Below are 26,647 nucleotides of genomic sequence, written 5' to 3' on the forward strand. Positions count from 1 at the left end.
CACATCCACAATGTCCTAGCTAGGTCAGCTGACCTAACTGAGTAAGGACGGAGCACTCCACGCTGTCCTGCAGCTTCTTATCCAGTTTGTAATTCCACCAATTTCCAAGGTAGCTTTTCAAATACTGATGCGTTCCTAGTCAATGAAGGAACTAATAATGAGTGTTAATTGAGGCTGAAATTTAAAGTTTTAAAGCAGTGGTTCTCCTAGGAAATACTTCATACACCATGGATGCCTTTTATTTATTAATCATTGAAGCTTATTTATTCAGTTCAAACACCTTGTAGAATGAGAATACAGCTGGATATACAGAGCGATTTTACTTTAAAGAATAACCTATTTTCTAAAGAACAAAGATATTGTGAACATTTTGTAGTCATTCTAAGGTTATAATTTTGGGATATCAAAAATTAAATCAACTCCAATATTTGTTTTCAAATATTCCATTCCATAGGGTGGCACACGGGCCTGGGTTCAATTCTAGCCTCGGATGACTGTCTGTGTCAAGTTTGTTCATTCTCCCTGTGTCTGCATGGGTTTCCTCCTGGTGCTCCAGTTTCCTCCCACAGTCCAAAGATGTGCAGTCCAGGTGGATTGGCCATGTTAAATTGCTCATAGTGTCCCTAGATATGCATGCAGGGAGACTGACCATGCTAAATTGCCCACAGTATCTAGGAATATACAGGCTAGATGCATTAGCCGTGGGAAATGCAAGGTTATGAGGATACAGTCGGGGAGTAGGTCTGGGTGGGATGCACTTCAGAGAGTCAGTGTGGATTTGATGAGCCGAATGGCCTGCTTCTGCACTGTAGAGATTCTAAGGGTGGCAAGGTGGCTCAGTAGTTAGTACTGCTGCCTCATGGTGCCAATGGCCCGGGTTTGGTTCCAGCCTTGGGTGACTGTCTGTGTGGAGTTTGCATATTCTCCCCGTGTCTGTGTGTGTTTCCTCCAGATGCTCCGGTTTCTTCCCACTGTCCAAAGATGTGCAGGCTAGGTGGATTGGCCATGTGAAATTGCCCATGGGTCCAGGGATGTGTAAGTTGGGTGGATTCAACATAGGAAATGTAGGGTTACAGGGACAGGGTAGGGGGATGAGTCAGGGTGGAATGCTTCTTGGAGAGTTGGAGTGGACTTGTTGGGCCAAATATCTTGTTTCCACACTGAAGTATTCTATGATCTATAATTCTCATCATCTGAGAGGAAGGTGTACATTTAAGTGGAGCTCCCTCGATGACATCTGCAGCACTGTTTCATCCTCACTATCAAAGAAATTATGAACATGATTTTCTCACTTAGGAAAACACTCGTACATGGTGGGAGAAGAGATTGATCTTCTGTATTTCATGTATTGGTGTATGACCTGCAAAGTTCATTGGCCACCTATAATGCAATTAAAACAGATACTTAACAATTAACAATGCACTGTAATTGATGTACTTTTTGAAAGATCTCGTATGATTCTATGATATCTATGCTTATGGACTTATGATATTATGAATTCCATGATAGTTTTCCACATTTTCCCTCTATAAACTTCAAATTCAGACCTCTGCGCCTAGTCTATTAACTTGGAGACTGTCCTATTCATCTTTCACCTCTGCTTGCTGGCCTATGTTGGCTCCCACGAAAACGACATCTTGATTTTAAATTTCTAATTTCTCAATTAATGTTTCCAAATCCCTTCATGATATTACTGCTCCCCATCCTGGTAATTTCTACAATCCCACAATCTTCCAAGATAGTTGTACTTGTCCCATTGTTGTAGTGTTTGCAGCTAAATCCAATCTGCACTTCACCATGAAGTAGGTTTGCTGTCACCGTTCTCTTTAATTGTAGGGATCCATAGGGTGGTAGGGTGGTCAAGTTAAACCACTCACTGTTCTAACTAGAAGCGGCTTTTGTCTTGAACAGTAGTTGTTTCTTTCATTTTAGCAACTGGTTACGGGTTACAGACATTGTAACGGAGAAAATGAGGATGATTTGGATACATTCCTTCGAGATCGTAAACTGTTCTTCTAACAATGCCACATGACAGCATCATAACGCACAGTGCTTTTAATACTCCTCAGTATTAATAGAGCCTATTTTACCATTCAATAAGATCATGGCTAATTTGATTAGTTCACCTTTACTCTCTTGCTTATAACAAAGCTATCGACTGCCATCTTAAACATTTTCAAATGCTGTCTCTACTGCCTATTGAGGACGGGAGTTTCAAAAATTCACAACCCCCATGAAAATGTGTTTTTGCCTCACTTCTATCATAATTGCACAACCTCTTATTTTTGAACAGTGACACCTTGTTCTAGGTTCACTTACAACAGAAACATCTTTTCCACATCCACCCTGTCAAGACCCCTCATGATGTTACATGTTGCAATATTGTGACCGCTTTCTGTTAAAAAGTCCAGTGAATACAAAATGAGCCTGTACAACCTTTTCTCCTAAGGTAACACCAAATCTGGGCATCATCCTAGTAAACCCTCTCTGAACTGCTTCATTTACATCTTTGCTTGAATAAGGAGACCGATATTATATGCCGTAGTCCCAATACGATTTCTGTGTAAGTGGAACATAGCCTTCCCACTTTTGTATTAAATTCCCCTCACAAAAAAAAAGTAACATGCTATTAACTTTCCTATTTACATGCTGTACCAGCATTACTGACATTTTGTAATTCATACACCATGACCCTCACATCTGTCTGCACTTCATTGTTCTACAATCTCTCACCAATTAAATAATATACCTCTTTTTCCATCATCTTGCCAAAAAGAACTTCACTTTTCCACGAAATAAAACAAAACAACGAATTGTGGATGCTGGATACCAGAAACTAAAAGAGAAATTGTGGGGAAAAACTCAATAGGTCTGGCAGCATCTGTGTAAAAAAAGGAGAGTTAACATTTTGGGTCCAGTGACTCTCCTTCTGAATGGGAGTGGGGGAGGTGGGGGGTAATTGAGGCGACCAATGTTGTGTCTACAGTTCTTAATAAACAGGTTGAGTGCAGGTAGAAGTTCCAAAGGGACGGATCTAGACGGAGGGAGAATATTGAAGGCCAGTGAAGGGATCTGTGGGACAAGGGAGATGGCTCTTGTCCAAAGAAATAGGCACGGGGCGAAGCCAATGGAAGAAGAATTCAATGTGATGTTGTGCCCTCAGTTCATTGATGTGGGGGCACAGGGGGATAAAACTAAGACCTTTGCTGAGCACAGAACATTCAGCATCAGAGAATGGAAGGTCAGAATAGAAAGTAAATACATGACAAGAGGTGGGGTTTGGGAGAGGGCATGAAGTCAGAGGGAAGGCAATGAAAGGAACACTCTAGAGGCAAATGGTTATCTCTAATTTGTTGCATCTTGTCTTCCTTATTACCTGACATGAGAAAGGTTTCTTGTTAGAATGTTGAATGAGGTGCAGGTTGAAGTGGAAGTGGGGGCGGGGGTTGGAGTGGTAGGGGATAGGGCAGCTCCAAACCAGCATGAAGTGTTGATGATGGCGATGGCGAGAGAGGCCGAAAGTGTTCAACACACAATACTAAGTGTGGAAAGAAGGGTTGTGAAGAAAATTTAACTCTGCTTTTTCTCCACAGATGCTGGCAGACCTGTCGGGCTTTTCCAATAATTTCTGTTTTTGTTGCAGTTTTCCAGCATCTGCAGTTTTTTTTTATTTGTTTAGTGTTTGACTCTCTGTCTCATCTCTTCCAGGAATGCCGACCTTAAAGAAATTCTGCTCCTCTCTCTGACAGGATTCCCGTACTAATCTTTTATCTTGGTCACTGCCATTATTTTTGTTGTTGCTCCTGGCGTCTGACAAGTTATTTGCCAAAACTCGTTTCCAGAACCACATCACGTTCCTCAGTGACTGCCTCTGGCTCAGCTTGTGTTTTAAATCCACCCAACCTCTGTGATGTACAATGCTCCCCAGAAACTGCTCTCACTGCATCCTGAGATCCACAATCTGCCATGAGTTGTTAAACACGCACTTGACCTCTCTCTCCAACAGCACTGCTTCGTGCTGGCTCAAAGCTGCCCTGCCCTCCAGTTGTGCTTCATTCTTTGGCTCATTTGAGATTCTAACTTTTTCTTTTTAATTCAGGCATTGAGGAACAAAAGATGCAACAACGTAGACATATCCACGCCCCTCTGGAAACTTGCTCCTCTCCACTTCCGTGTGTCTCCATCACCTCTCCTAACCCCATGTCCTACCATGCATTTACTATCCCTTCTGACCTTCAGGACTCTGATACTGAAAGTTCTGTATTCAGCAAAGATTTTAATTTTACTCCCTGCACCCTCATCTCAATACATTTCTGACACAACATGATGTTGAGGTCTTCTTCCGTTGTGTTCACCTCTGTGCCTATATCTTTGGAAAAGAGCCCTCTCCCCATCCCATAGACTCCTTCGCTTGCCTCGGCATTCTCCTTCCTCCTGGATCCCTCCCTGCCTCTGGCCTTTAATCAGCACCCCAGATGTTCATTGAGGCCTGACTGTATGATATGGCCACAATTTCTCTGCACCCCACCCCCATCCCCCCATTATGAAGAAGGGTCACTGGGCTTGAAAAGCTAGCTCTGCTTTCTCTCCACAGATGCTGCCAGATCTGTCGAACTTTTCCAAAAATTTCGGTTTTTGTTTCACATTTTTCCACATTTTAGCTCATTTGCCAAATCTTTGCCTTAAACTATCAAAATCCGTTTGTAGATTCATCATATCCTCTTCACACCTTATTTTCCTACCAACTTTGTGACATCAGCAAACATAGCAACAAAACATTCTGTCCATTTATCGAAGTGATTGATATAAATTGTAAACCATTCAGTCTTATTATATCTCGCCAAACAGAAAATGGTATATTTTTGCTTACTGTTTCCTGATTGCGTGCAAATTGTCTATCCGTGCTAATATGTTACCACAACATAATTAGTTTTTATTTCCCACTGCAACATTTGATATGTCAACTTATCAAATGGCTTCTGGAAATCTAAATACAGCATATTCACCAGTTCCCTTTTATCCACATCACATGTTACTTCCTCAAAGAGCTTCATTAAATTGGTTAAATATGATTTCCGTTTCACAAAAATATGTTGATTCTGCCTGAACCTTTCTAAGTGCCCTGCTATAATGTTTTTAAAAATAAGTTCTAACAATATCCATATGAAAGCTGTTAAGTGCCCTGTAGAGTCTTACTTTCTGACTTACTCTCTTTTTGAATAAGGAAGTTGCATTTGCTATTTTCCAAACTATAGAGATATTTCAAAAGTTTTGAGAACTTTGGAAAAGTAAACCAATGCATCAGTTATCTCATTTGCCCATTCTTTTAAGAGTCTAGGATGAATCCTGTTAGGACCCAGGGACTTGTCACCCATAGTTCCAACGGTATTCACAGTTCCATTTCCCTGGTGATTGTAATTTTCTTGAGAGAACTTCTCTGTTCTATTTTCTAATGTACAACTACTTCTGGATGTTATTAACCTCCTCTACAGTGAAGACTGATGGAAAATACATGAGTTGAAAATAACAAAATTACCCACATGAGAGCATTAAGGACTGCTGGACTGGATATTCATGTTTTAATAAGAAGTTGCTGCTGGCTGAAACTAAAATAGGAGAGAGTACAAAAAAACAGAAGAATGTAATTCATGGAATCCCTACAGTCTGGAAACAGGCCATTCAGCCCAACAAGTCCACACCAACTCTCCAATGAGCATCCCACCCTGCCTCACCTACCTACCCTATACATGTAACCCTGAATTTCCAATGGCTAATCCACCTAAGCTTTACATCTGTGGAGAATATGAGCAATTTAGCATGAGCAATCCACCTGATCTGCACATCTTTGGGCTGTGGGAGCAAACTGGAGCATCCAAAGGAAACCCACGTGGATACGGGGAGAACGTGCAAACTGCGCACAGGCAGTCACCCAAGGCTGAATTCGAACCGGGGTCCCTGACAGTGTTGGACAGCAGTGCTGACCCCTGAGCCACCACGCTGCCGTTAAAACCTTGGGTATTCGTCCTGTCCATGCCCCTCTTGATTATTCTTCACCTGCAAGGCTGGCAAGACATCAGACTGCTGGATATCAAAGTCAAACTCAGAATCTTCCAATTTAGTATGACCAATCCACCTAACCTGCACATCTTTGTACTGTGAGAGGAAACCCATGCAGGCACAGGGAGATTGTGCAAACTCCATACAGAGAATGGCTCTAGGCTAGAAGCAAATCTGGGTCGCTTGCGCTGTGAGACAGCAGTGCTAACCACTGAACCCCCGTGCCTTAATATTTAGTCCTCCGAGCTGGAACAGAATATTCAATATTGACTAATTATCAGGATTGAGGATTCACAAAACAAAAGTGCATTTCTCCCAAATGAATAGTTGAGGAGGAAGTCTCAAAATAAACAAATCAAAGCTTGAATCTCTCTTTTGAATGCTTAATATCGACAATGTGAATTTAAAATGCTCTTTGTTCTGATTCTGCATGACAACACAAGTCATTTTATTTCAAGATTTTCCTCTCTTGCTCACCTTGGCAGGCATTGCTCCTGTAGGTGTTCTCACGCATACCTGCATCATTGAGGAACAAACGTCACTGAGCCACATCAAAAGGCGCTGTTTTTTCTACTCTATGCTAATCTTATCACACAATCTTATCATATCTTGCTTTATTTCCTGCCTCCCCAGAATCAAAACACGCATGTAATTAACTAATCAAATGGCTTTCTTCAAAAGAAAGAGTAAAACAACAGAGGCATGACTCATTTTAACACCAACATGGCTATAAGTTTTATTTCGATGACTATGTAATTTCTTTTGTCTAATAAATGCATGTTGAATGTTCCCTTGATTATTTTGTTCAACATTATAAAACTATAGGCATGAGCACAAAAATTGACACCTTAAAATAACATTGTTTAAAAATGTATTTGGAGATGACAACATCTGCACTGTATTGGAAAGAAGGGCATTCCCGTCACTTGCATTGTGTCTGGCTCACATTACACAGTTTCAGATTGTACAGATAACATTGGTCTGGATTTTGGTCACTAAAAATGCTTTCCATACATTCATTTCTTTCCTCCTTATCTTCAGGCTCCACGGGTTTTTACATACCCTTGTCACCCATTCTCTGTCAGCCTCCCTCATGCCTTGAATATATTTCTGAAGTTTCTCCAGATTCTTCTCTTTTTCCCCTTTAAATCACATTCTTTCTTGTCCCTCTGTGCTTTGGACATTTGTTTCTCAAAATTCATGTCTGGATTATTGTTACAGTAGGCAGTTTTGAACTCAAGTCCCAGATGGAAAAAGGTCAGTTATCAGTGCATTGTTATCTCAGCTGAATTGCTGGGGGGATATTTTAACTTTGGGACCCATCAGTGATGAGGTGATGTGGTGTTATATTGCATGGAAACCCCAAAAGACTGGACTTCCTCATATGCCATGGTGTTTTAATTTTCTAGTTACAGATGAAATCATAGTCAATTTCCCCACCCAGAAGTTAGCTTGATCGCCAGACTTAACTTTAAGTTTGGTGGATTGTACAGAAGTAGAGATTGCAGCCCCAGATTGAATTTGATCCCTGGCAGAGGTTGGGTGAGTGGTGTTGTGGGGTTTCATCCCTAATTCGTGGAGATGATCATTGCCGGGAGACCACCATGAGAGCTTCTGATGATGCCGGATGTGCTTGACAGGTGCTGGGAAGATGCAATTCTGATCCTCTGACTCAAGGGGCAGTGCTCCCCAAAGCTAGGCTAGTCTTCCCTTCCTGAACTGCAGCTGCCAGGTTTCTCAGGCCAATGACACTTGGCTAGCTACAGATAACCCCTCAATAACTAATGCACTTAACGTACCAACCCACCTGCTGGGACCAAGTACAGCTGGCCAACTTTCCCTTCTGAGTAAAACTTGTAAATTAAGGGACAGGAAAGGATTCCTGACTCCCCCTAATTGTTTAACATGTGACCATTATTCTGCCCCTGGGCCCAGTTTGGAAGCAACCACAAGGGCTGCCAAACACAAAGACGAGATGGTTCAGTGGTTCACTTTGGGTTTCTGGGACTATATCTACATGCAAACACATGCTCACAACTACCCTCATCAGGCTCTCACACTCTTTGTTGCCAACTCATGAGTTCCATGAGTTCACCTTCATCACCATTTCCCTACATCCTCCATATGTCCTCTTCTATCCTTCATCCACGCAAGTTTGCCCTACCAAACCACCAGCCTCACCATGACAACATATCTGCTTTTGGACCAACTTATAAACCACGTCAGCCCTTCAGGTCCTCACTCTAGTAGTGAGGAACACCTATAACTTGCAGTCTTCAGCCAGGGACACATCTTGACATGATGCATTTTATGGCTGTTAGCGTACTTCTTAGCACTCACTCACTTTGCAGTTACCTTCAGGCTGCCACCCTCTGTAGTTTTTGTCGTCGATTCGCTCAGAGGGAGAGGTGGTCGCTTGACATGGCTCAGAGCACTGACCAATCAAAGTGTGGACATGGTGCTTGCACGACAGTTTGCAATGTCAATATCACACCTGCAGCATATACCAGCAGCTTACACAACAAACACACTGCATGTATATCAAGCAAATGGCCACATATGAAGGTGAAAGAAGGGCAATCCTTCAAGCGGTTATTGGGAGGGAATACTAGTCAAGAATCACCACCACAGTCAGTCAAGGGGATTATCTCAGTCCAGAGGTTGGAGATGGCTCGTGAATTTCTTGAATTTCTGGAGCCCAGAGTTCAATGTCCTTGTGATCCTGGGATCGGGCTAGGGTCAGCCCTGTAGGTTAACTAATCCAGTCTGGGGATTGCAGGCATGTCAGTCAGGGTGCTACGGAGACATCAATGTTGTAAAGTTGAAAGACAGAATAAAATGTTGGCTTCAGAGATATGTGGAATCTTCACTGATTCTATCCTTGTACTCACAAGGTGGGTATCACTGTGGATAATTTAAGGAAGGCAATCCTGCACTTTGCATTTAGCCTCATTGTTATCAGATGATACTGTGACATGTGACCACTTTAACCAATATTCAAGAATCAGGATCAGATGCTTTTTTCAATCAAGGAATTAGTTGCTTTTAAGAGGTGATCAAAGATTGGACATTACTTCTTTCTCCATTAAGTTTATAGATTGTACAGAACCGTCCTACACTTTACCAGATATTCACTGATTTATGATTCCACACCTTAGCAATTCTGGATATTTCTGATCTCAAAGGTACTATTATGCGAACTTAAAATATGAAAGTAAAGACGCACCAGTTTTAACACACGGAGCGGAATGGTTTCAGGCATGGTGACTCAGTGGTTAGCACTGCAGCCTCACAGTACTAGGGTCCCAGGTTTGATTCCAGTCTTGGATAACTGTCTGTGTGGAGTTTGCACATTCTCCCCATGTCTGCGTGGGTTTCCTCCGGGTGTTCAGGTTTTCTCCCACAGTCTAAAGATGTGCAGGCTAGATGGATCGGCCATGCTAAATTGCCCAGAGTGTTCAGGGGTGTGTCGGTTATAGGGGGATGGGTTGAGGTGGGATGCTGCAAGGGGCGGTGCGGACTTATTGGGCCAAAGGACTTGTTTCCACACGGTAGGGAATCTAATCTGATTAGGAATGAAGGAACATGAAACCTACATTATATTTGCTCTTGAACATGTCAAAATGGAAGCAACTTGTATTTATTTATCACCTTTAATATCATGAAATTCCTTTTTAGGACCTTTGAATGCAATCTACTATGTTCACAGATTCAGTTTTAATTGCAGGGTGAGTTATCTGGCAAAATCTAAGTGACATTTGGGGTTATTCATTTTTGACAAAACAAATTGGTAATTAATTTTTATAAAAGCTACCTAAGCCACTAAAGCCTGTCTTCCCCAAATTGTTCATATCTTCATTGCCTTGTTGGTCTTCATCAGCTGGTGATATTTCTTCACTATCAAAAAGGTTCAATTTTTGTGCATTGAGAGTCATAATTCTCAACTGGCAAGAAACATCATTAGTTCCCAACTTCCTGTTCACACCTCAATTGATTGATTTGGTAGCCTTGGAGGGGAAATTTGCACAAATGCGATATTGGTTGACTTGTGATTTTTAAAACATGCTTTTGTGTTTTAGGGTTAATTTAATGAGTGGCAGCAATTAATCAAGACTTAACTTTGAGCCTCAAAAAATGATATCCCCAATCTTCCAAGGAACAACAATCAAACTTTCTTCTGACTTCATGCTAATCAACATTTCTTGTTGGATATTCTGAGCCCAGCTTTACCAGAAAAGTGGAGCACAGCCCCTTGGTGAGCTACATCAACGTTAAAGTGGGTTAGGGTGAGAAGAGGACACACACTCTGCTGCCCACCCTTTCTTTTATAACATAAGCTGTGGTATGGCAAGTTTAAACATCCAGTTTGGGTGGGTAGGGTGCATTGTTGGGTGCATTAAGTGTGTAGGTGTGTAGAATGGTTGAGGTAGCAGTTGGATGACATGATAGTTTGGGGGCATTTGGGGGAGTCAGGGGTTATTGTGAGATTGAAATGATAGTCACATGTTCTGGGTGCATCTTTCAGTTGGGAAAGATGGATTTCAGTTTGAAGTTACCAAGAAGTTGGACAAGGGTTGGAATTTTCCACCAGTATGCATCTGAAGGATCCACACTGGCACTCCTACCATCCACTCACATTGCAGCTCCTTGAAAACTCACAGCATCTCCCCATTGTCTTTTTCACAGCTTCTCCCTTCAGCCAGAGCTTAAAGGCTCACAGTGCCTTACCTTTTAGCACAGACACAAAGCCAGTACAAAGGTACATGTGATTGAATCAATTGCTAAGTCTCAAACTCCTCAGCAAGTCAAGGGAGAGACCCTTCAGTCAGGGGTCCCAGCACAAGGGCTGACTCCAATATCAATGAAGGGTCTAGGATATAGCCAGTAAGCCAATTGAGGCAGTCAGAAGTCTGACTAGGGAATGGGTTGCAGTGAAACCTATAGATCATAGCAACCAGTCCAGGGAGCTACACTAAGTCTTTGGAGGAGGTGCATACAGATCTGTCAGGGACCTGCTCTATCATTAGAAAACAGTGACCATACAAACCCATCAAAGGGATGGGCCATGGACAGCCCTGGGTGCCCGTCCACTAAAAGTCAAGTGTGAGAAGGCTTTTAGGGGCTTCTGCTGCAGGATGAAAGCTGGGGAACTAAATTGTGGGGATTGGAGGCAGCGTGCTGGGATGTATGGGAATAACAATGGTGGAGGGGGCAGATCAATATCTAAGGGGGGAGGTGATAGAGCATTGAGGGAAAAGAGTAATGTGTAAAGGTGGTGTCAGCAGCCAACACCCCCACCCCCAACTTTAATGGACAGATGTTGCACTTGTGTTTGGGGGTAAAGTGTGGACTTGAACAGTTAAATGATTGTGTTGGGTGGGAACACAGAGAAGATCAAAGTTGATGGGGTTGACAGAGATGCCCACCTAGAAAAGAATATAAGAATTTCGGGTGTCTCCTAGACTGAGAAGCTGAGTCTGTAACAGTTTCCTCCTATTGCCAAGCAGCAATCCTGTAATGTAAATGAAAATGGCCACCACCAATCCCAGACAGGATAAGTGCTTCATTCTGAGAGAAATGGGGCTTCACTTTCATGTGATGTGAGCCCCTTCAAAGGGAATAGCATTAAACAGAAACCCACACAATATGGGTGAATACTTTCTGAAGAAGGGTTCTGATGCAAAACATTAACTTTCCTGCTCCTCTGATGCTACCTGGCCCACCCTGTTCGTCCAGCTCCACACTGCATTATCTCTGACTCCAGCATCGACAGTTCTCACTATCTCTATGAGTGAATAATATCTGGTTTATCATGAAAGTCTGTATGTGGACTTTGCACATTGGCCTACTTTGTGGAGTAAAAGTCCTGGTCACAAGCACGCTTGACAGCATACAACACTACAAAGCAATCCCACGAATAGCTCTGAAGCAATGTATTGCAGTCGAGACAGCTTCATCCCAAAGTAGCAAGCCCTTCCAAGTTGCCATAGTCTTCGCTTGGTGCAGGAGCTGTTCACTTCACAGCTTGGACCACAAAATCTCATGTAGCACAAAGGATAGCTCAGCTCTGTACCTTTTGTTCTTGTAGTGGCAGCTAGCATGACATTCGCTCACACAGCTGATGATGAGAAATGAACGTGTATTGATAAATGCATTTCCCATTAAGTAACACCCATAGCACTTACATGCACTCAGAAATTCATCTTTTTCCTTTCTCTCCGTCTACTTCTCAGTGGAGTCCCAGGTTCAGTGGAAACCGTCAGGCGATCCCAAGGCCAATAATAGCAAGACGGCAATAATTATTTGGTATGCTCTTCCTGAGAGGCTGGTGCACCTTCCCCCACATGAGGTCTCACAGGGCTGATGGTAGCAGGCAGGCTGGAGGTGGAAGACCCAGCTACCTTTGGAGGGTCCTGAGAAAAGATGTCTGGACAGCCTGAGCTGAGCACCAATGGCTATCGTGATGCAGTGCAGGTTAGTCTATACATCCAGCAGACACTGACTGTATTGGACCTGGGTCTTCATGACAACCAGAGGCAGCAAGGTGCAAACAGCATTGCTGGAGTCCTCCAATCTTTGAGTCAGCTTGGCCCATGTTTCAGGCAAATCTACCTTTTCCACCTGTGTTTGATGGTACATTTCTACCAAGTCCCTAGTTGCTGACACCATGGCATTCTCTTCTGCCTGAGCCTGTTCTCTGAATGCCAGTGATCAGGGACGTTTCTTCCTTGACCAGCTGCAGAGATGTTGGCAGTGATGTACTCACCAGCAAGTGCTCCCATCTCTAATCTAGCTAAAATACCCATTGAAGTGACAGGATCTAATCTGGTGGAAGGTGCAGGAGGCAGCCTTGTCAGTGCACCCTCTGAAGGATTTGTGGCTTTTGCCTCAAGATTGAAATGGAAAGGGGTTATGGGTCTGTCCTTTTGACTGCAGAGACTGATCAGCTGTCACTGGTACATGCTGGAGAGAAAAGAAAAAATGCATTGCGAGAAAAGGAGTGAAAGTTAAGAGTAAATTCACTGCGGTGGTCATGGGAGAGAAGGATAACAATCAACAATAATTCTCATTTTGTTGTTGGGACACGGAGGTTTTGGCATCATCACAAGAGCAGTCATGGTCTTATTCATCCATGGCCAGGAATCTGCCCTCGCCAGAGATGAGGAAACCAATGCCAGGCACCTCATATTACCTATCTTGTTTCTTTCCATCCTATTATGGGCCATTTTCTCCTGGAATGAGATAATGGGGAAGATTAAGTGCAATGCAAGTGGCTGGTACAGCTGCTGGCACAGATGGGGAAAATGTGGCGAAGTGGCCCAATTGAACGAGAGAGTGCTGAGTTCATGCAAAGTTAGTAGAGCGTGATTTGGAGGATGAGAATTGTGACAATACTATAGCTTTAAGAGGTGTGTTTTGTCCCAGTTTGTTTTAGAGACAAACAGTCTATGAGAAGATGAACAACTTGTGAAGCCTTAGCCGTGTTTTTTTTAAATTGTAACAATTCCAGGAGCCTGAATGTGCAAGTCAAGCTCCCAAACCTTCAGCAATAACAAAGTGTGGAGGTGGAGGAACACAGCAGGCCAGACAGCATCAGAAGAACAGGAAAGCTGATGTTTCAGGTCAGGACTCTGCTTCAGAAAGGTTCCGACCCAAGACGTCAGCTTTTCTGTTCCCCAGATGCTGCCAGGCCTGCTGTGTTACTCCCACTTCACCCTTTGCTATCTCTGACTACAGCATCTGCAGTTCTTGCTATCAGAGAATATTCAGCAGTTGATGTCTTGTGATGCCTTTTGATGCCTTGAAGCACTTGATGTTATGTTTTCACTCTCTTAGTTATAGCCAAAAGCTTGAGGTTTTCTGCCTACTATAGGAGTTGCATATGAGACAATTTGTTTTTTTTAAATTTGCCTTCTGCTAAGGGTGTGTTTATAGGATGTTACTATATTGGAACAGTTAATTAGTAATAGTTACTGTATCTATTATCTTGTTAAGCTTTCCAGTGAATTTATTCCAATTCCTTCTTTCTTTTGCTGTGTTTTCACTATAGTGGATGAGCAAAGTGCATTTTGCTTTACATCTGATAGTTTGATTCATCGAATTTCACTTGGAAAGCAACACCTTATGTTTATCTTCAAAATAAGAAACGTTTAGCGGTCTAGATTATCTTCTGAACATTTTGAGGAGTTTTGGTCTGGTCCAAAACGGAGTGAGTGTTGAAGATAATGCATGTAATATAGTGAGAGTGATAGAGGATTAGCCTTGCTGAGAGGCGGGTACATTAAAAGAGACTGTGTGAGGAAGAGAAAGTAGATGGTGGCACTTTCCAGTGAGGAGGAGAAAATGTCACTGAGCTTTTTTCCTGCATTGCTGGGTGTCTTTCCAGACTCTGCAAACATCTTCAAATCAGGCTGGCAGCCTCTGGTTCTCTGGTCTTCTCTATCAGTCTGAAGGGAAAAGAATGGCATTGCCCCATTCTGAAGGACCAGTAGATTCCTGTCAGTAAAGTAGGCTGTCAATTTTTCTCAGGCCTGGGGCAATTCACATAAACTGTGCAGGGCTTCTCTGGACCACTACACTTGACCTGCTGCACAACTGCCCTTTAAATATAGTGCTGGTCTAGGAATTCTGTGAGGTCCTGTCAGTCACAATTATTTCAGCCTGTGCCGAGTGGAAAGTTACAATGGGCAGGGTGCCTTAGGAGCGTGTTGCATAGATAATGAGGTGAGTCTTGGAGAATAGCAACAAAATCTGCTAGGATGCATGAAATTCACAAAAATTGACGCTTAACCAATTTGTGTCGAAATCCAGCCCTAGTTTTCGTCTGTCAAACACTTCTCAGGTGAGTTTTCTCTTAAGTCTCGCAGAACTATCTGCAGTCTCCAGTTCAGTGTTGCAGAGCCTGTAAATTCCAATTGGAAGTTGTAACTTTCTAGTCAATTCCCATGTGGATCAACTTGTCAGGACTTCCATAGGATCCTGATAAGGATCTCTGGCAGATGCCTGGTTGATGATGATCTAGAGACTGGATGATGAGGGATCAGTTGTTTTTGACATTCCAACTTCATCTATACTTTGTGGTCTGAGCTATATCTTTGGGTATCCTAAAGACATGTTAGGTGTTGCGTGAATATATTTATTTCCTTCTTTTCTCATTAAAAGAAAGATTTTTAGACTCAAATGTGTGAGACAATTAACTAAATATGGAATGGACCCATTTTTAAAATTTATTGTATCTCATAAATGGCTGCTTTTTGTTTTGACTGATGGATATCAGGACATATCAGATTGTTGCTTGGTTATGTCTTATGTTGTACTGTATCTGCTCCAGTCACTGTTTCTAAGTCAGATTTGTAGCAAATAATTTTGGTCAAAAGTGATTTAGGGAGCAGCGCAATTTGGTGAAAATAGATTGATTTAAAAGCCCCTTCCCTGTGAAGAAAAGTCATTGCCCATATGAAAAATTGTTCTTTGTCTTATTGCTTTCATAGGAAACATTTCTGCATGTTGATCTTTCTATCGCTTAAGATAAATGACCTTTGCAAGTGTTGTTTTTGATCCTATGATAAATGTAAAAAAAGCAGAGCTCAAACTTCCTGAAGGAAAATGTAACAATGATGTAACAATTATTTATGTACAGAGTTTTCAATGTGTATAATCATAAGTAACAATGGAAAGTAGAAACGCTTAGCAGTGTTTACACCATCTGTGGAGAGACAAATAGAATTACTGTTTCATTAGAAGGGGAATCATAAGGCGGTAGTATTATCGCCCTGAGGCCTTTACATTATTAGTGATTTCAGAAATTGAGAAACAGTTTGGGAGTGAATTTTGCCTGCCTTCTGGGGGCACTTTGGATGGTGAGTGAGTCAGCATAATAATGAGGGAAGGCAGGAGGTGGAGTGACTGTTGTCATGTTGCTGGGCCAACTTGCCAGCTATGGAGAAAGTGTTATATGAACTTCTTTCCAGAAGCCAACTGAGCCACTTAGGTGGCCAATTAAGACTAAACCCCCAAACCAGCCACTTATTTTCTTTTTATTCATTTACGGGATGAGGTCATCACTGGCTGGGTGGCATTTATTGCCCAAGACTAATTGCCCACAGGGCAGTTAAGAGCCAACCACACTACTGTGGGTCTGAAGTGACGTGTAGGCCAGACCAGGTAAGGATGTCAGTTTCCTTCCCTAAAGGACATTAGAGAACCAGAGGGGTTTTCCCTGACAATCGACAATGGGTTCACAGTCATCATTAGATTCTTAATTCCAGATATTTTTATTGAATTCAGATTCCACCATCTGCCATGGTGAGATTCAAACCCAGGTCCCCAGAACATTATCTGGGTCTCTGGATTAACAGCCCAGCAACTATACCATTAGGCCATCGCCTCCCCATATATCATCCAATATTCAACCATGAGACTCTATTTTCCAAATACATTCCAGCACATTCACTAATATCCTTCTCTTTGCATATCCTGTGGAGGATCCACTGTTAGCCACGATTGAAATTCCTGTTGCTGAGGTCATGGATAGTGACAGGTCTGAAACCACAGAATGTGAAGGTAGCCTCACAAGTAAGATTCCTTCTAACATCCCATTCCTCCTTCATCCCATACATTTTTCTGTTTATGAACTATATGAGGTGTGAGTCGCAGCACCATCACTCAACATCACACTTGCAGCCATCAGCTCAGGCATTGACACCGCGCATATCCTAGAATATAATACAGAGCTAACATCTGCGTGTATTAGGCAATGGGTGAGAGTGAGCCGCAGAAAGGGAAAGGGAGCAGGGATAGCAATGATGCACAATTTTTTTGCTGCAGACAACCCAGATAAGGATTTTGCTTGGACCACCTGCAGAATAGTCGCTGAAAGACATGCCTTGGAGGAGGGAGGAATCTAAAACTGGCTTGGCACAGGGCTTTACACAGAAAATAGAGGTCATCCTGTCATGGGAGTGGTGGGCAAGTCTCTTTGCACACGGTATAATGGCACCTTCTTTTGCAGGGCAATCAACAGGCACTTTCACATGGGATCAGCTTTCTGCCATTTGAACTCTGCCATCAAAACTGTGGAACGTATCCAAGAGTTGATGCAGAGTGCCATAGCTATCCATCAATCTGACATCCAAACAATTATTAGCTTACCAAGGCTCTAGCCTGGGAGATCTACAGTAGCTCAACAGAGCACAAATCTACTGCCTCCTCTCGGGAAAACAACATTCCCTTGTCACTCCATCATTCCCCTTGTTTTGTCAATCTGTCCAGTCAGATGCTCAAGTAGTGTTGCCTGCAGCCGGGCTTTCTAGGCCAGAGATTCTAAAGGCATTCCTCCAAGGCGAGTATGCAGCATTTTCTGTTGACAGTCTAGATGAAGAGTGGGAGCACGGAGACAGACCAAGGAATAAGGAAGGAGGACAGGCACTATAGGAATACAAAATTGTGATTAATTTATTTTTGTGTGCCAAACGGTGTAAAACCATTTATAAATTTGATTAACAATGTATATTTTGTGGTGTGGCTTATATTTTTGTAATGTTGGCAAGTGGATGATGTGATGGTCGGTGATGGAAAAATAAAGTTAGGAAAACTTAGTATTTTGGCCTTTACAGTATCATTGATAGAGACGTTCCTCACATTTGCACAGGAGTGATGACAAAGTATCTTACTCCCTTACTCTTCTTTCTCCTGATCCCCTTCCTCCTCCTTGCCAATAGCTGTCACAAGAGCTGTGCCTTCAATGACAATGAGCTGGTGAATCATGCAGAGATTCACTGCAATTCTCTAGACCAATACAAACAGCAGAAGAGTTGTTATAGACGCCAATTCACTGCACCATTCCATTTTCTGTACAGCATAGCTTTCATTTTATTCATGCTGTGAGTGTGTGTCTGAGTGGTACATTGTAATTAGCTACGTGGTCAACAGTTAACCCTTGTCACCCAATAGCAACTCTTTGGTTAGCTAGGTAGCATTAATGCAACTGGCATCGTGGGAATGATACAGAATGAAGGCATTATACTTCTGCTGTTAAGATACACCAACTAGATGTGTGGGAGTGGAAATCTTCTGTTTCTGATATGGAATAAAGTTAATAAATGGTTCCTGCAGAACAATGTACATGCAGTTAGTGACTGTCCAAACAATGTGGAAGTCTGCAGCTGAGTTTAGTACTCATTCTGCCTGCTGCTCACTGGCAAAATAAAATGCACGCCAAATATCATAAGCAGTAAGTGGTAGGCACAGTTAAGCAATTCAACAACCAGTGGGTCAGATCTAATCTCTGCAGTTATGTTACATCCAGTTGTCAATAGTGATGGACAACTAAGCAACTCACTGCAGAAGGAAGCAATGATGGGGAGTCAAGCTGATTAGCAGAAAAGATAATGCTGAAGCAATTGTAACAATCTTCAGCCAAAAGTGCTGAGTGAATTATGCATCTTAGCCTCCCCCAGAGGTGCACAGCATCCCTGTTACTAGTATTCAACCTATTCTGCAGCAGTTCAAGGAAGCAACTCACCACCACCTTATCAAGGACAATTAGGGATGGTCAATAAATGCTGGCCCAGCCAGTGAAGCCCACATCCCCGAATGAATAAAGAAGGATTATCCCCAGCATGTGGCTACTTGCTCTTAGACAGAGATCTTTAAGTGTTTGTTCCAGCCCTTCAAATAATAGCAGCAATGGGGAAACACCAGCTTCTGCAATGTTTGCCTCCAGTGACAGTAAAGCTGTAATTAATACATAATGAAAGTTGAAAGATTAGACAGAATCTTCCAAGTGTAATTCATAAAGAGGTGCACGGAATTACCTTCACCAAAGTGTCAGCACAAAATAGAGTTAGCTGAATTGACTTTTTCTGGCTATATCATTTTATGATTCTAACGAGGTTATACTCCACGGTGAAGTGTTCTTGCTTTTGATGTGTCTGAACTAAAATATCTGCCCTATTGGTATGAATCTTTTTGGCACCGCCTTCCTGATCTACACAAAATGCAAACTGTATTTATGTTCTACAAATAGATCTCTGACAGTAATTAGATGACTACTCATGGGCCAAGTGAGAATTTTATTGTTACCACCTTTTAACAGTTCTGTTCAGTTGATGTTCCATGATAGTGTGTTATTTGGATCATACAGTGAAGAGCTGTTTACAGAGCGTGAATGATTTGTAACTCACTAACACAGCAGGTGCAAGTGAATTAGGTTACCATTGCAGTTCAAAACTCAGGTTGGCTTTCTTAACCTCTGACCTCAAGAGGATATGGTATTCAGCTAGGTGCTGCTTGTCGCAAGACAGTATTTCAACATTTGGATTCCATGTTTGATTATTGAGATATGTTTTCTTGTTCAAGTGCAGCATTATAGTCTGACTAAAATATTAAATTTGAAGAATTAATTTAAAGAAAAAAATACAGCTTGAATCGGAAATTTTCTATCATTTTGTAATCTGTACATTGAACTCCTGGATCTTTTGGTTCAGATTTTAGAACAATTTAAGAACTATTAGTGTGTGAATGGTAGGATTTAACTTTCCCTGCCTATGCAGTTTATTCTCTAGTAAGTTCTCATTATGAAACAATAAAATTATGCTGATAAAGTATGTTAGATTTTTTGACAGAAACAATAATTTAAACATTTTGTCTTATTTAAAATGGCATCAATATTTTACATTCTAGTATGAATTAATTTAGTTTCCAAACCTTTATTTCTCTAGACTCCTTGCCTCAACTAATTCAAAGCAAAGCTGCATGACCTTACTGAGTAAATAATAGCTATTTCTCACAGAATATGATCAAATCAAAAATAAATTTTCACAGAGTTTTTAAATATAGGAATTTTCATTTGCTGAAAATGTGCAAATCAGAAAATGTGTTGCCATTCCTATCAAAAATTATAGCTTTGTGGTCAAAAGAAGGTAGACTATTAATAAAAGATTTTGCATTCTGGTTCAGAAGCATGTAGATCTTTTAGATCATTGGATCACTAAATGATAGAATGCAACTTTACATGAGTAACTTCAAAATTGTTACACTGGGAAGAATGAATAAAAATGGGAATAAGTGTTAAATGAAATGGTGATACGTTATATTCATCTGGAAATATATATGGATTACAATGGTGCTGCTGAATGCTTAGGTATAGCACAAGAGGCAAATAACTTGTATTTGCACAAGGATGAAGTTCATAACTAAAATGTAATATTATCAAGGTCTATGGGGAGGCCTGAGAGTGTTGACCACTTTCAATATCTCAGGAGTGTCCTGTTGGCCAAAGCAGCTAATGATGAAGAGATCTGGCACTGACTCCAGTGTGCTAGCACAACTTTTGACCGTCTGAGGAAAAGGGAACAACAATAAAATCAGATATGACTCCTAAATCCATGTTTACAGAGCTATGGTGGTTCCTACCCTCCTATGTGGGTCTGAGACATCCACAGCAGATGTCTCAAGGCGATGGAGCAGTACCACTAATGCTGCCTGCGCAAGTTGCGGTGAATCTGTTGGGAAGAAAGACACACCAACATCAGCATCCTTGAACAGGCCAACATCCCCAGCATCGAGCCACTGACCACCCTTGATCAGCCACGACGGGCTGGACGCGTCGTCTGCATGACCGACATGAGACTCCCTGAGCAGATGCTCTACTCTCAGCTTTGAAACAGCAGGCGAGCTGCAGGTGGACTGAGGAAGCGCTTCAGAGATACACTCAAGACCCCCTGTTGAAATGCAACATTCCTGCAGACACCTGGCAATCACTGGCCGAAGACCATTCAAAATGAAGGAGGAGCATTCGAGAAGGTGTTGAACACCTCGAGTCTTGCCATTGGGAAAAAAAGCAGAAACCAGGTGAAAGCAGTGAAAGGAGCGCACTGCCACACCCAACACGTCACCCAATGCTTCTTGCAACTACCTTCTGCCCCAACTTTAACAGGTCCTCATCGGTCTGTACATCCATCTACAGACTCACCTTGAGAATGGCAGAGACTCATCCTTGTATGCAAGAGACCAGCAATAAATGAATGATGGGGCTGAAATTTCCCATTTTCAGATTCAGTGTTTTCTTGAGTGAGTGAGCCTTTGGAATTCATTACCACAGGAAGTAGTTGATGTCAAAACTTTGAATGTATTCAAAAAGCAACTAGATATAGAACTTGGGGCAAATGGGATTAAAGGTTATGGTGAGAAAGCAGCATTAGGTTATTGAGTTGGACAATCAGCCGTTATTGTGAAGAACGGCACAGCAGGCTCGAAGGGCCGAATGGCCTCTTCCTGCTCCTATCTTCTATATCTTTCTATGTTAAGATGCATGCAGTTCTGATGCATTAGATGCATGTGTGTCCCTGCACGCAATGCATAGCAGAAACATATATGAGTTCCAATTTGAAGTTCTGAAAGGCTAGTGGTATGAGAGTTGGTATGAAAGATGCGATGATGTGAGGCTGGTGGTTGCGAAATGCCAATATGTGTGGATGAAGAACAGAGTAGAATGGTGTCGATTGACCATTCAGAGATGTTGTGATGAACTCTACGCTGGATGAAGGCCTGGAGAAGCAGCTGTGAGCTACTGCCACTGGCTAACTACCAATTCATTTTGGGAATTGGTGCCATCTAATTTCTTGGAGAAGGACAAAATTTGAAGCTGCATGGAAATGAGACAATTTGATGCAAATAACTGGAAATGGGTAGTTACCACTCATTACTGAGATTCTGAAATCGGTATTTCAACCTGATTGTTGAGTACTTTACTGTGTTGAATTACTGATTTTTTTCATTGTCACCATATTTTCCCAAATTTCTCCCCATTGCTGCTCAAAACTTCAGATCCATTTGTCTGTTTCAGAGGTGGAAGGATTTCTTCAAATGCTGTACCTAGGTTCAGTTATCTATTCATAAGAAAAATATTGTATTGTGCCCTAAAAGGTATAGTTAATTCCGATTATTTGGTGGTTCCATTTTAGGAATTGATCTTGTTCTCTTTGCAAAAGAAACTTTAAGCTATCTCGATTGGTATTATAAAATTAAAACATAGTTTGATGAAATTGGTTCAGTAAATTGCACATTCTAGTAATGTGCGTAAATAACAAAGGACATCGATAGGAGATTAAGAGTTAGAAGACAGGTTTTCTCCAAATGGTTGAAACATTGTGGAATAACATGCCAGGGAAAATAAATTGACGAGTCCAGGTTGCTTTCCTTAGAGAGAACATCTGGAGGTATATGAAAAGAAGTAGATGAATAGGATGTTCTATTTGCAGAAGCTATGTTTTAATTCACTGTTACTAAAAAAGCTTGAATTGTCAGCTCTCATCTTATCAAGTTACAGATCTGTAACTGTCTTACTGATAGATTGTTGGCTTGAACTTTTAGTTGAATGCATCGCAAAGATCAATGGGATATTGCAAAGAAAATAGGTCAGCAAAAACTTTTGAGTCCTAGGTAATACTATTATTGGAGTTTTAATGTTCAAATTAAACTGCAAATCACTTGAAATTGCTCCTGCCACTTGTTACACTAAAGAACAGTGATTTTAGAATTTTATTTTAGGTCATTTGAATACAGATCTACCATTGCAGCTTTCTGTGTGCTTTTCCATCTAAAAATATAATGATTATATTACAGCATGTAGTCAAAATGCATGAAGGTTTTGGAATAGAATCTTAACAATATAAATGTCAGTACATTCTGTTTTTTTCATTTTATGGTGTTGTTCTTTAAATCATCATTTATTCAATTCCTTAAAAATATTTGGGTTGCATGGTAATACAGTGGAGTTTATTTTTGGCCAGATAGGTTTTTACATGCCTAACCATGGCAGCTATAATTTTTTTCTTTTTATCTTCAGACAGTACATGTCAGGGCCATATTGCTGACTGGGTTTGGGGTTTATGCAACGGTATGCATGTATTTACTGATAACAGCTCAGACTTGACTGAGCACATTGCTGGCTTCTGAAATTGGCAATATTCACATTACAGTAAATAAGAAATCATCTGTCTTAAAAGGGAAATAGTAAAGCTTTTCTACCTATTTATTGTCATTGTAATTTGGCTCGCCATTTAACTGCTAAGTAATTCTGATAATAAATCTCCTCCACCACTATGTTTTCTCTTGCGTCATGTCTAGGTCTGTCATAGACTAATTGATAGAGATTGATTGCTGTGATTAGTTAACAACTCTATTATTGTTGTATCGGGCGACTAGCAGAATGCTAGAAGACAAACCAGATGGACTGTGGTGCAGTCTAGAAATTTCTTGTTCCTACATTTCACTTTTTCTGTTCTTTTGCAGAGAAACAACAGCCAGGAGAATGGAGCCAAGACACCAAAAACACAGTAAACAAGGAAAGCAATCAAATAGATTTGGAGATTGCATTTTTCAACATTAGTAACTAACAGCCTTGTGTATTCTGTATGGAATTATTTTCATATAGGCATCAGCAAGGTTGGAGAGTGGACTTGTTTGTTTTAAAGTCAGCCAATTGAATAAGACATCATTAATTCAGTACAATTACAAACCAAAAGTGAAATTCTTAGCAGTCAGGTATAAAAATTTGATGAAGGCAAAAATTTAATTTTTCACATGTATATTGGTGAACGTTTCTCTACAATAGTTAGGTCATAAGAATTTTTCTATGATTTAGCTATTTTAATTTGAAAAATGCAATCTAATTTCTCAATCTATTTTAACTGTTTAACTTAATTAACTTAAAAAATTCCCACTGAAACCTTAGTAGAAAATATCTGTTCATGTGCTTTTCTCAGTGTGCTTGCTGCCTTCTTGTTGCTTTCGTTGAGTGCTACAAAGGTTAAATAAACATCAGAAACTTGGTCCGGCTCACGTACTGTTAAATAGCCAAATGTTCCATTCTTAACTTAGCTTTTAAACGTGGTGAGGTTCCACTGGATTTTATTACCAATGTGGAATGAAGTGGCTCTCTTCTAGTTCACAGCTGAAAGAACCAACATCTGTTGGAATGCCTACTTCAGAAATCTGGGGTTAAATGTGTCTTCACCTGCACTTTTAACCTTTTGACTTTGAACATTTTCCAAACAAACACAAATTACCACCTGTGCTTCACACATTACAAAATCTGACGACTACACCTGAAGGCCATCTTAAAACAATTAACGTGCATTTTAAAAATCATGGAGTTATTTAAAAATCAGGGTGTAGCTCTTATCTCTTTAGCTAAATCTGAACGGAAAAGATGAAATGAAATAAATACCCAACCCGTTGTGTTTCTATGTTTAATGTTCCTTATTTATGTATATCAATTTATCAAATGACTAGCTACTTATACAGACATGTGATAGAAACTGGAGAATGCATTTCAAAGTTGAAAGTGAAATCAAACCTCCAATGGTCCCCAAACATCATTTTTTTCCCCCCCTGCTCCGGTGTAGTTTAGTTCCATGATTGCTGTTGGTGATGTTAGGAGATAAAAATCATGTGCTTATGGCACAACTGTGTTTGCCTTTTCAGCTGTAGTATGAACTGAGTTTGAAAAGAAAATGTCTTAATGCCCATGTTGGACTCAATGAGAGTGTTAAAGTAGATAATCCAAAGAAACATGCAAGCAGATCCAGCTATATGATTAACCCACAAATTCTTTCTTTCTGTAGGTGGCTAGTTAAATTCTACTGCATGCTATTGTAGATGATTGCTGCGTGCACACTGTTGATTGGATGGATACTCAGATCAACAAAGGTCAAATATCACAAAGGGCTAGCAGTACAGAAAGGCAGCCAGTGTTGCTTCAAGATGTGAGGAGTGTAACCACAATGGAGTATGTTGTGTGGAGGAGTGGCACTGCAGTGAGTAGGGCAGGCAGCTTGATACATAGATAGTTGAGAAACAACAGCAGGAAGTAGTGGTGGAGGCGAAGCTAGGAATTCAGGAGAACATAGTTGAGATGCTGAAAACAGATCTATAGTCCGACACAACATGAGTGGGTTCAAACTTCAAATGACATATCTTCAGTGCATCAGAAGTTTAATTCATTACTCAAATCAATTCCTTTGCATATCTGCCTGGTACACACTCTCCTCCATGCTTTCCTCCTCCTTCTTGTCTTGCTGCTTGGCTTTTTATCTGTTACACGGTGTTCCCTAAGAATGTTGTGCTGCTTGCTGCTACATATTCCTTTGCTGTGTATGGCCACATCTTACAGTTTGGCTTAAAGCAGACTGGTGGAGGAGAAGGCCAAGTCAAGAACAGTCTTTTGCTTAGGCTTCTGTAAAACATTATTCGTTGCATGTTAACACGATATACATTTATACTTGGTAATCTAAGATCTAAAGTTTTGATTTTACTACCGCACAGGCTGTTTCCTGAATACTAACAATCTTCCATCTTTCATCTATCTACTTGCTATCCAACTGACTCTACCTGCAATGAGGTATATATGTACTGTGGATAGGAGCTGTTGGTGTAGTGCTAGAGTAGCTACCTCTGGACCTGAAGCCTCAGGTTCAAGTCCCACCGGCTCTAGAGGACTGTCATAACATCCCTGATTAGGTTGATTTTAAAACACCTATATGCCCTGTGGGAAGCAGCTCTACAATGTCTGTTTGCAAGGTTGATATTGGGTCCAAGAGGCCTTAAATAACACAAAAATCAATACCACTTCAAATGATTATTGCAAGATCCTCCATTTCAGTCCACATAGAAGCAAAATCATTGTTCGAGAATATCAATGGTGTTCCATTCATCCTTTTGGCAGCATGGATCTCATTCTAGGCCTGCAAGTACAGGGTTCCAGATTGGAGTCAGGAACAGTGGATAAAGCTCATTAACCAGTAGGAATCCTTTGAACTGGCATTTTGTGGAGGAACAAATAATGATGGAATTGAGGATAGCACAGAATAAAGGAAGCCAGGCTCCAGCCAGGATTATTTAGCATCAACCTGCATGATAGATTGTCCATGCAGGCTCACAGGCTGCATTCTTAGATACTGGAAATCTAAACTAAATAAGAAAATGCTTGAAATATGTAACTTGAAACACGGTTTGGTGGTTTGGTGGTATCTGTGGTCAGAGAAACCGATTTCAATTCCACGTCTTTCATCAGGTCAGAAATATCACCGATCTGAAATATTGATTGGAGGCTTATCCTTGTGACAAGTTTGGTCACGGGAGACGTTTAAGCAGATGGTGGAAGGGAACACCATTTCCAAATCTCTGATTAAATCTGTGCAGGGAAGACCTAATTAAAGCCCACTTAAGAACCTCATTGCCCCCACTAATGATGTTGACACAGTGGCAGAGGAGGGTGGGAAGGCTCACCATGCGGTGAACATAAGCAAACCCATGCATTGTTGTTTTCTAGCCCCCAAGAGGAAATCCTCACTCAAAGGCACATAGTTTCTGATTGAGAGGCCCATCAACTCAAAGGGGAGACCAATGGCCTTCACTCTGAAATCCCTCTTCTGCCTAACTCATCTTTGGTCTGGGACCCAGCGGTAGTTTGTACACACATCGGTTTCATATTAAAAGCAAACATTGCTGCTCTTGCGGTGCTATTATACAATCGAATTGCTGATTGACTGTCGGCTCTCAATGGGCAGTAATTCTGCAAAACTAC

This window comes from Stegostoma tigrinum, chromosome 14 (assembly GCF_030684315.1).
Source record: "Stegostoma tigrinum isolate sSteTig4 chromosome 14, sSteTig4.hap1, whole genome shotgun sequence".
In the NCBI taxonomy this organism is placed as follows: Eukaryota; Metazoa; Chordata; class Chondrichthyes; order Orectolobiformes; family Stegostomatidae; genus Stegostoma; species Stegostoma tigrinum.